The sequence below is a fragment of the Oncorhynchus keta genome, chromosome 22, assembly GCF_023373465.1.
Source record: "Oncorhynchus keta strain PuntledgeMale-10-30-2019 chromosome 22, Oket_V2, whole genome shotgun sequence".
In the NCBI taxonomy this organism is placed as follows: Eukaryota; Metazoa; Chordata; class Actinopteri; order Salmoniformes; family Salmonidae; genus Oncorhynchus; species Oncorhynchus keta.
Window position 1 is genome coordinate 50975942 of NC_068442.1, and position 10917 is coordinate 50986858.

Below are 10917 nucleotides of genomic sequence, written 5' to 3' on the forward strand. Positions count from 1 at the left end.
TAAAGCTAACTGACTGGTGGATATCACAGTCAGAGGCAACATAAAGCTAGCTGGCTGGTGGATATCACAGTCAAGAGGCAACATAAAGCTAACTGACTGGTGGATATCACAGTCAGAGGCAACATAAAGCTAACTGACTGGTGGATATCACAGTAAAGAGGCAACATAAAGCTAGCTGGCTGGTGGATATCACAGTCAAGAGGCAACATAAAGCTAACTGAATATCACAGTAAAGAGGCAACATAAAGCTAGCTGGCTGGTGGATATCACAGTCAAGAGGCAACATAAAGCTAGCTGGCTGGTGGATATCACAGTCAGAGGCAACATAAAGCTAGCTGGCTGGTGGATATCACAGTCAAGAGACAACATAAAGCTAGCTGGCTGGTGGATATCACGGTAAAGAGACAACATAAAGCTAGCTGGCTGGTGGATATCACGGTCAAGAGGCAACATAAAGCTAGCTGGCTGGTGGATATCACAGTAAAGAGACAACATAAAGCTAGCTGGCTGGTGGATATCACGGTCAAGAGGCAACATAAAGCTAGCTGGCTGGTGGATATCACAGTAAAGAGACAACATAAAGCTAGCTGGCTGGTGGATATCACGGTCAAGAGGCAACATAAAGCTAGCTGGCTGGTGGATATCACAGTAAAGAGACAACATAAAGCTAGCTGACTGGTGGATATCACAGTAAAGAGGCAACATAAAGCTAGCTGGCTGGTGGATATCACGGTCAAGAGGCAACATAAAGCTAGCTGGCTGGTGGCTGCGTTTAAACATTGTGTTCCTCTAGGACCACTAATGGTTCTTCACGGTTCTTATCTTAAGTCTTTCACAAATCTGGAAGTTTCTTAAATGGGCGCGGGTCCGTAATACCTTTTATTAAGGCAGTCAGGGTTTTAAAAGCTCCCCACTACATGCCTGGGTGGCAGTGACAACGTACTGTAGGAAGGAGTGTATGTGAGCCGTCAACACTTTCACATCAATCCCCTAAAGTCATGGTTGGGTTGTGGGTTTATACTGCATAGTGAACAATGAAGACTCCTTTCTCCTTACTGAATGTGTGCCTTAAAACTTGAATTAGATGCGCCCAGGAGACTTCTTGTTAAGCCGAGGTCAACAACCCTTCTAGAGAGTATTGAAGGCGGCGTTTGAAAGACATTCATCTGTAATGTTTCCATGTCGTTATTTAAGTTGTCAAGTATGCTGTCTCTTTCTCTCTTTCTCTCTTGCCCTCTATCGATCCCCTAATATTTTAGTATGTTGTTTGAAAGGACACTGTTAGTGTCTAAAATCATTTTTCAAACTGACAGTACGTTAGACAGTCCTGTTTGAACAGGTCCCACAGACAAGAACAGCAATATAATTAGATAAATAAATACCACTTTGAAAGCTATATAAGTATAGAACTTAGCAATGTATTCAAAAGGCATGCAACTATCATTGTCAGTGTCTTCGGAAAAGTCTAGGAGTGAATTCTGAAAAAAGTTAGAATTTCTTGGAAAGTTTTGATGGTGAGAGTTGAGAGGTTTTTCGTGTGGGGAAGCGGGTTTGAGGAGAAAGAAGAGAATGGGGGTCATCCTTGGTTGACCCCTCTACCGGCAGCCCAGGTGACCCGTGTTCCTGTCTCATTATATTTTGAATTTGTGTTGGAGATGAGTGTCATACACACACACTTACATACAGAACATACACACACACTTGCATACAGTACATACACACTTACATACAGTACATACACACACCCTTACATACAGTACATACACACACACCTACATACAGTACATACACACACACACACACACCTACATACAGTACATACACACACACCTACATACAGTACATACACACACACCTACATACAGTACACACACACACACACACACCTACATACAGTACATACACACACACCCCTACATACAGTACATACACACACACCTACATACAGTACACACACACAGACACACACCTACATACAGTACATACACACACACCTACATACAGTACATACACACACACCTACATACAGTACACACACACACACACCTACATACAGTACATACACACACACCTACATACAGCACACACACACACACACACACACACACACACACACACACACACACACACACACACACACACACACACACACACACACACACACACCTACATACAGTACAAACACACACATATACACATACCACTTACATCTAATTTTAATGAATCAGTCAATCTCTCTCTCTCTTGCAGTGTATGCTGGGAGTTTGAGTGTTTGGTGTGGAGGGCTCTGTCCTAACTTATTTTCTTGATTCTGTCCTTGGTCTTGTGTTTAATTTTTTAAAACATTTTCTATGGTGAAGGGTTAATGCCCTACTTGTTTTTAGCGGTATCCACACGTTATTTTCAAAGTTAGGGTGGAATCAAATCAAATCAAATCAAATTTTATTTATATAGCCCATCAGCTGATATCTCAAAGTGCTGTACAGAAACCCAGCCTAAAACCCCAAACAGCAAGCAATGCAGGTGTAGAAGCACGGCTGGGTCTAGTCAGGTTATAGATGGTGTAGATGAGACCGGGTCTAGTCAGGCTATAGATGGTGGTGTAGATGAGACTGGGTCTAGTCAGGTTATAGATGGTGGTGTAGATGAGACTGGGTCTAGTCAGGTTATAGATGGTGTAGATGAGACTGGGTCTAGTCAGGCTATAGATGGTGGTGTAGATGAGACTGGGTCTAGTCAGGTTATAGATGGTGGTGTAGATGAGGCTGGGTCTAGTCAGGCTATAGATGGTGGTGTAGATGAGACTGGGTCTAGTCAGGCTATAGATGGTGGTGTAGATGAGACTGGGTCTAGTCAGGTTATAGATGGTGTAGATGAGACTGGGTCTAGTCAGACTATAGATGGTGGTGTAGATGAGACTGGGTCTAGTCAGGTTATAGATGGTGTAGATGAGACTGGGTCTAGTCAGGTTATAGATGGTGTAGATGAGACTGGGTCTAGTCAGGTTATAGATGGTGTAGATGAGACTGGGTCTAGTCAGGTTATAGATGGTGTAGATGAGACTGTGTCTAGTCAGACTATAGATGGTGGTGTAGATGAGGCTGGGTCTAGTCAGACTATAGATGGTGGTGTAGATGAGGCTGGGTCTAGTCAGACTGTAGATGGTGGTGTAGATGAGGCTGGGTCTAGTCAGGCTATAGATGGTGGTGTAGATGAGGCTGGGGCTAGTCAGGTTATAGATGGTGGTATAGATGAGGCTGGGTCTAGTCAGGTTATACTAGTAGATGAGGAGAGTATAGTGGGGAAGTGTAAGAGACTAGGGGGGAGGAGGAGGGTGGTGTAGATGAGGCTGGGTCTAGTCAGGTAGTGATAGTGGATGAGGAGAGTATAGTGGGGAAGTGTAAGAGACTAGGGGGGATGAGGAGGGTGGTGTAGATGAGGCTGGGTCTAGTCAGGTTATACTAGTAGATGAGGAGAGTATAGTGGGGAAGTGTAAGAGACTAGGGGGGAGGAGGAGGGTGGTGTAGATGAGGCTGGGTCTAGTCAGGTAGTGATAGTGGATGAGGAGAGTATAGTGGGGAAGTGTAAGAGACTAGGGGGGAGGAGGGTGGTGTAGATGAGGCTGGGTCTAGTCAGGTTATACTAGTAGATGAGGAGAGTATAGTGGGGAAGTGTAAGAGACTAGGGGAGAGGAGGAGGGTGGTGTAGATGGTGCTGGGTCTAGTCAGGTTATTCTAGTAGATGAGGAGAGTATAGTGGGGAAGTGTAAGAGACTGAGGGGAGGAGGAGGAAGGTGGTGTAGATGGTGCTGGGTCTAGTCAGGTTATTCTAGTAGATGAGGAGAGTATAGTGGGGAATTGTAAGAGACTGAGGGGAGGAGGAGGAGGGTGGTGTAGATGAGGCTGGGTCTAGTCAGGTAGTGATAGTGGATGAGGAGAGTATAGTGGGGAAGTGTAAGAGACTAGGGGGGAGGGTGGTGTAGATGAGGCTGGGTCTAGTCAGGTTATACTAGTAGATGAGGAGAGTATAGTGGGGAAGTGTAAGAGACTAGGGGAGGAGGAGGGTGGTGTAGATGAGGCTGGGTCTAGTCAGGTAGTGATAGTGGATGAGGAGAGTATAGTGGGGAAGTGTAAGAGACTAGGGGAGGAGGAGGGTGGTGTAGATGAGGCTGGGTCTAGTCAGGTAGTGATAGTGGATGAGGAGAGTATAGTGGGGAAGTGTAAGAGACTAGGGGGGAGGAGGGTGGTGTAGATGAGGCTGGGTCTAGTCAGGTTATACTAGTAGATGAGGAGAGTATAGTGGGGAAGTGTAAGAGACTGAGGGGAGGAGGAGGAAGGTGGTGTAGATGGTGCTGGGTCTAGTCAGGTTATTCTAGTAGATGAGGAGAGTATAGTGGGGAATTGTAAGAGACTGAGGGGAGGAGGAGGAGGGTGGTGTAGATGAGGCTGCGTCTCGTCAGGTTATTCTAGTAGATGAGGAGAGTATAGTGGGGAAGTGTAAGAGACTGGGGGTGAAGGAGGAGGGTGTCAAGCGGAAAAGGAATAGGGAGAGAAGAAAGACGTTGGGAAGGGAGAGGCTGGTGTGGTCAAGGGAACCAAGGAACCTTTGCCTTTGTGCTGGGGGGGGGCTAACCAGAAAGGAAGGGCAGGTGGTCATGAGATGGAGATGAGGAGGAGAAAGTGAGTCTGAGGAAGAGGATGATGAGGAAGCATTTTTTTTCCAGACATATCTTCAATGGGTCCGATGCTGACAGCCAGTCAAGCAGAGGGGTCAAAGTGCACGTTGAGGGAACTGACAAGGTTCGTGAATGAGACAAAGGGGAAAAAACTTCATCTTGAGGCTTTTTTTTTTCATCCAAGAAAGTTTGTAAGATCAGTACAACATTCTACGAATAATGAGGGTCATGGTGTCCTAATAACCCAGGAAACGGTGTGACGATGTGAATGAAGTCGATTGGGGGCTCTGTTGGAAAAGGGCAAGTGTGTTGAGCCATGAGCCAAAAGGGGTAAGTGTTTTCACCCCTGCACATGTTAGTAGGTATGTTAGTGCAGGGGTGCAAGTCCTTTTTGTACCTCCGTCTGTCTGTAAACATGTGCTCCTCAAAGGAGGTGTGTTGGGTAGACCGCTTGTAGTGAAAGAAGAAATTAATAACAGGGGTTTTATCTTTATAAATGTGTATGAGCCTAACGCAGGGAGAGAGAGGGGGCTTCTATTTGGGTGTCTTAGACAGGAATTCTCACAGGAGACGCTGGTGGTCGGTGGGGACCGGAACTGTACAATGGATTTTATGAAAGAGAATAATGGGGAAGAGCCTCATTCGGGATCAGTGGTGGTGTTAAGGGACATCATTAATCAGTTTGACCTAGTGGATGTTTGGAGAACTAGACATCCTGACTCAAGACAGTATACATGGGTAAAGGGCTTTGGGGCAAAGGGTGAGTGCAGCCCGGCTTGATCAATTGTACATGTCCACCATTCTCCTGGTGGGGTTTTCAGATCCCCACATAACCATGGCGCGGCTGTCTCTTTCACCAGGGCCTCGGCATGCATCCTGTTGGAAGTTTAATGTAAAGCTCTTACAACAAGCTACTTTTTGCTCAGGTTTCCAGATGTTTGGGCTAAGGTGGAGGCAGCAAAAGAGAGTAGTATGAGTCTTTGAGTCAATGGTGGGATGTGGGGAAAGTCCAAATTCTGCTTTTCTGTCAACAGTACACAGCTCTCTCATCCTCAGAGGCTAGGAGAGTATTGGGGATACTCGATTGTTGTATTAGTGAGATGGAAGTAGAGATGGTGGGGCAAGACAATGTAGGCCTCCAGGCTAATTTAGTTGAGTTGCATAGTGACCTGGGCAGTTTTGTCCCCAGGTTAAAGCAAAGGGAGCACTTGTAAGAGCTAGGTTCTCCATGATCAAGGAGATGGATGCTTCCAGCTCCTTCTTCTTTGGTTTGGAAAGACAGAGCGGTGAAGCCAAGGGTATGTATTGTCTACAGCTGTCTGATGGGCGGGTGACCTCTGTGGTGGGGGAGATACGGGAGCGGACTGTGGAGATTTATACTGAGTTTGTATAGGCCAGAACAGTGTGATCCTATGTGTGCTCAGGTCTTCTTTGCAGAACTCCCTAAGCTCTCTCTGGCACAGAGGGATGAAATGGACATTCCTCTGTTGTCCCAGGAACTGGCAGAGGCCGTAACCCAGATGTCCCCCGGTCGTGCACCGGGAATTGATGGACTCCTAGAGTTTTATAAACAATTCTGGAGAATAATTGGACTGGACTTCTGTTGCGTGAATGCGTCGGGTCCCAAAAACAAGGACTTGTGTGTGAACTTAAGAACTGGAGGCCTGTTGCAATGCTCTGTGTGGACTACAATATATTTGCTAAGGTCCTCTCTAACAGACTGAAGTCCCATCTGGACTCGGTAGTACACAAGGACCAAACATATTGTGTACAGGGAAGGTCAATAAGGGATAACTTGTTTTTAATCAGGGACGTGTTGGAATTATCGAGACGTTCTAATGTGAACTTTGGACTGGTCTCTTTAGATCAAGAGAAGGCTTTTGATAGAGTGGGCCATGAGTGTCTGTTTAATGTGATGACTGTTTTGGGGTTTGGAGTGAAGTCAGGAGACTGCATGGAGTGTGCTGGACAAGCAATGGGTTTTAGATGGAGGGGGCTCTACAAACCCCCAGTACCAAAGAGGTCAGGGGACCTCCAGTGGAGGGTTCTACATGGAGCCCTGGCCACTAACAGCTGGTTGGTACGGGTTGAACCGGGAGTCGGACAGGGGTGGCTTTTCTGTGTTATGAGAGAAACTGTGATTCATGTGTTTTCTGTGTGCGCCAGGTTAATATCATTAATGTCTCTGTTGGAATGTCTGTGTGAGAGGTTGGGGGTGCAGTTTACTGTTGGGTTGTTTATAAATGGGGTACAGGTATTCAAATAAGTAGAAGGTCAAATGTGAGTTGTTGAATTTTCTGTTTGCTCAGGCAAAGTTGTCTATTTGTCTAACAAGGAAGAACAGGGTCAAAGGTTGGGGGATAACAGACCCTTTACTATTGTTTAATGGGATGGTCTCTGTGCTCCTTAGGGTGGAATATGAGTTTTATAAAATGGTCAAAAGCGTGGAGATGTTTCAGGAGATGGTGTGTTGGGGGGGCTGTCTGTATAGCTGGGGAGATGGTTTGGATATACGGTTGTAGAAGTGGGGAGGTTTTGGTTATTGTGATGTGTGGTGTTGTTTTGTATCGTGGGGTAGAGGGCAAGGTGAGTATTGTACGCAGGACAGGATTACATGTTGGTGTTTTATTTTATGGGTGGGGGGGGGTGGGGGTTAATGAAATGAGAATGTTTCATTAAAGAAATACTCCCTCTCTGTCTCTCTCTTATTGACATGTGCACACAAAGAGACTAAATGTCTGCTTCATCTCCCTCTCTCACACTCACATTCCAAGCTCCCCTGTGAGAAGCTTTTGGACTAACAAGACTTTTAAGGGGAATAGAAACACCAGCTTTAAACTTTCTCAATATAATTAGGGAAGCCTTTGAGCTTAAGAAAAAATATCTAACCATTCTTCTCTACAGATCATCTCAAGCTCTGATCGGGTTTAAGTCCGGGCTCTGACTGAGCCACTCAAGGACATTCAGAGACTTGTCCCGAAGTCACTCCTGCATTGTCTTGGCTGTGTGCTTAGGGTTGTTGTCCTGTTGGAAGGTGAACCTTCGCCCCAGTCTGAGGTCCTGAGTGCTCTGGAGCAGGTTTTCATCAAGGATCTTGCTGTAATTTGCTCCGTTCATCTTTCCCTCGATCCTGACTAGTCTCCCAGTACCTGTCACTGAAAACATCCCCACAGCATGATGTTGCCACCGCCATGCTTCAACGTAGGGAGGGTGCAGGTTTCCTCAAGACGTGAAGCTTGGCATGCAGGCGAAAGAGTTCAATCTTGGTTTCATCAGACCAGAGAGTATTGTCTCTCATGGTCTGAGAGTCCTTTAGGTGCCTTTTCGCAAACTCCAAGTAAACTCCATGAGTCTTTTACTGAGGAGTGGCTTCCGCCTGGTCACTCTACAATAAAGCCTTGATTGATGGAGTGCTGCAGAGATGGCTGTCCTTCTCCCATCTCCACAGAGGAACTCTGGAGCTCTGTTAGAGTGACCATCAGGTTCTTGGGTTCGGGTTCTTGGTCGCCCTTCTCCCCTGATTGGTCAGTTTGGGCGGGCGGTCAGCTCCAATAAGGGTCTTGGTTGTTCTAAACTTCTTCCGTTTAAGAATGATGGAGGCCACTGTGTTCTTGGGGACCTTCAATGCTGCAGATATGTTTTGGTACAATTCGCCAAATCAGTGCCTCGTTGCAATCCTGTCTCTGAGCTCTACGGACAATTCCTTCGACCTAATGATTTGGTTTTTGCTCTGACATGCATTGCCACATGCGGGACTTTATAGACAGGTGTGTGCTTTTCCAAATCTTGTCCAATCAATTGAATTTACCACAGGTGGACTCCAATCAAGTTGTAGAAACATCTCAAGGATGACCAATGGAAACAGGATGCACCTGAGCTCAATTTCAAGTCTCAGAGCAAAAGGTCTGAATACTTTATGTGAATATTTTTAAAAACCTGTTTTTGCTTTCTCATTTTGGGGTGTGTAGATTGTTGAGGAAAATGTTGTATATATTCAATTTTAGAATAAGGTGTCTGAATACTTTCCGAATGCACTATCAACTCTTTGATGCCTTTTAATTGAGTGGTATTGATTTTCCAGCCTTGGTCAGCGAGGTAGAGAGAGATTGAAGCAGGATTTGAACATGAGTCAGCACCTTAACATGCCCAGTTTGTCTACTTGCCTGTCAGGCCTATCCCAAGCCCTGCTATGATAATGATCAGTGTGTCCCAAATGCCACCCTATTCACTATGTCGTGCATTACCTAAGACCTGGGTCCATAGGGCCCTTGTAGTAGTGCACTATATAGGGAATAGGGTGGCATTTGGGGCACTGCCGATGTCACATGTTTAGATTTTTGTTTTGAATTCTCTTCCACTTCAAACTGTTGGACTGTTTTGTTTGAGGGGTCTCTGGTTCTAAAGCCTTATTTATACCTAGTGCTAACGTGCACCATATGTCCTTGTCTTATCCACATTCTGAGTATGCCAACATTGTAGCCCGTTACATCTACAGGCAGTAACATGTGTCTCTTCTCCATCCACTGTGTCCAAGTTGTAACCAGAAATCCTGATTCCTCAATATAAGCAAATTATGACAGATATTCTTTCAAAATAATATTTATTTCTTTTAAGACACATATTGATGGGGCGGCAGGGTAGCCTAGTGGTTAGAGCATTTTGGCTAGTAACTGAAAGGTTGCAAGTTCAAATCCCCAAGCTGACAAGGTACAAATCTGTCGTTCTGCCCCTGAACAAGGCAGTTAACCCACTGTTCCTCGGCCGTCATTGAAAATAAGAATTTGTTCTTTAACTGACTTGCCTAGTTAAATAAATACTTAGTTAAATAAAGGTCAAATAAAAAATAAAATTGATGCCATAAGTCAATAGTGTTACTTGTCAAGGATTTTAGAAGGCAGGATCATGATCCGTCTACACTTGTAAGATCCAGACTGTTTGACTTCCTCTAGAGGTGGTCAGAAGATCTGGTCACAATTAGACCCCAATGTGGTTCCAGTCCCAATGTGGACAAGATCAGGATAAAGGACGCATGCTAGAACCAGATATAAACAGGGCTTAAGAGCCAGGTACTGAATGGGACTGTTTAACCTCTATCTAGGAAGAAGGGAAACCAGGAACTCTGTCTAGTAACAAGGGAAACCAGGAACTCTGTCTAGTCACAAGGGAAACCAGGAACTCTGTCTAGTAACAAGGGAAACCAGGAACTCTGTCTAGTAACAAGGGAAACCAGGAACTCTGTCTAGTAACAAGGGAAACCAGGAACTCTGTCTAGTCACAAGGGAAACCAGGAACTCTGTCTAGTAACAAGGGAAACCAGGAACTCTGTCTAGTAACAAGGGAAACCAGGAACTCTGTCTAGTAACAAGGGAAACCAGGAACTCTGTCTAGTAACAAGGGAAACCAGGAACTCTGTCTAGTAACAAAGAGAACCAAAGGCATGGATGTTACTGGTAGTTTATTAGCAGATTTTCTATTCAAACTCAATTAATTTATTCACATCCATATTGTAATCCTTTTAATTTTCAACAGGCAGTGTAATATAATATAATAAAATATGATGAAATTGGACGTCTTTTCAGTTGGAGATAATTCCAGAGCAAGAAATTATAATGAAACCCAACTGAAGATATTCATCAGAAAAAGAAGAAATAAGGAAAAAAAAAGAAGTCTGTGAGAAAAGGAGGAATGGATTTGACGTGTCACTCTACTGGGGTGTTCTAGACGAAGGAAGGAGTGTGGCGAGAGAGCGGCTCAGTGGGTTTCGGGGGCAAGCAGGGGAGCCACAACACTGCATTGTTTGCAAATATTTAAGGTCCCGGTTTGTAAAAGGAGGTTGAGGAGAGTGCTGGTGGGGGGGGTCGCAATTAAGACTCTTACAAAACAAAACTCCAGCGGTCTAAGACACCTCACTGCAGTACCTGACTCGAATCCAGGCTACATCACATCTGGCTGTGATTGGGAGTCCCACAGGGCGGCGCAACAATTGACCCAGCGTCGTCCGGGATTGGCCAAGGTAGGCCGTCATTGTAAATAGGAATTTGTTCTTAACTGACTTGCCTAGTTAAGTACATCAAATAGAAAAATGTCCCCAAGCCCACCCCTCTCCACACAACTGACCTTCTGCAATCACTCTTCCTGAAAACTTAAAAAAAAAAAAAAAAAAAGTTAAGGGCTCCCACTTTACAAAGGGGCACTGGGGATGACTGGTCGTAGGTTAACCGCTACAATCTGAGCTGAAAGGA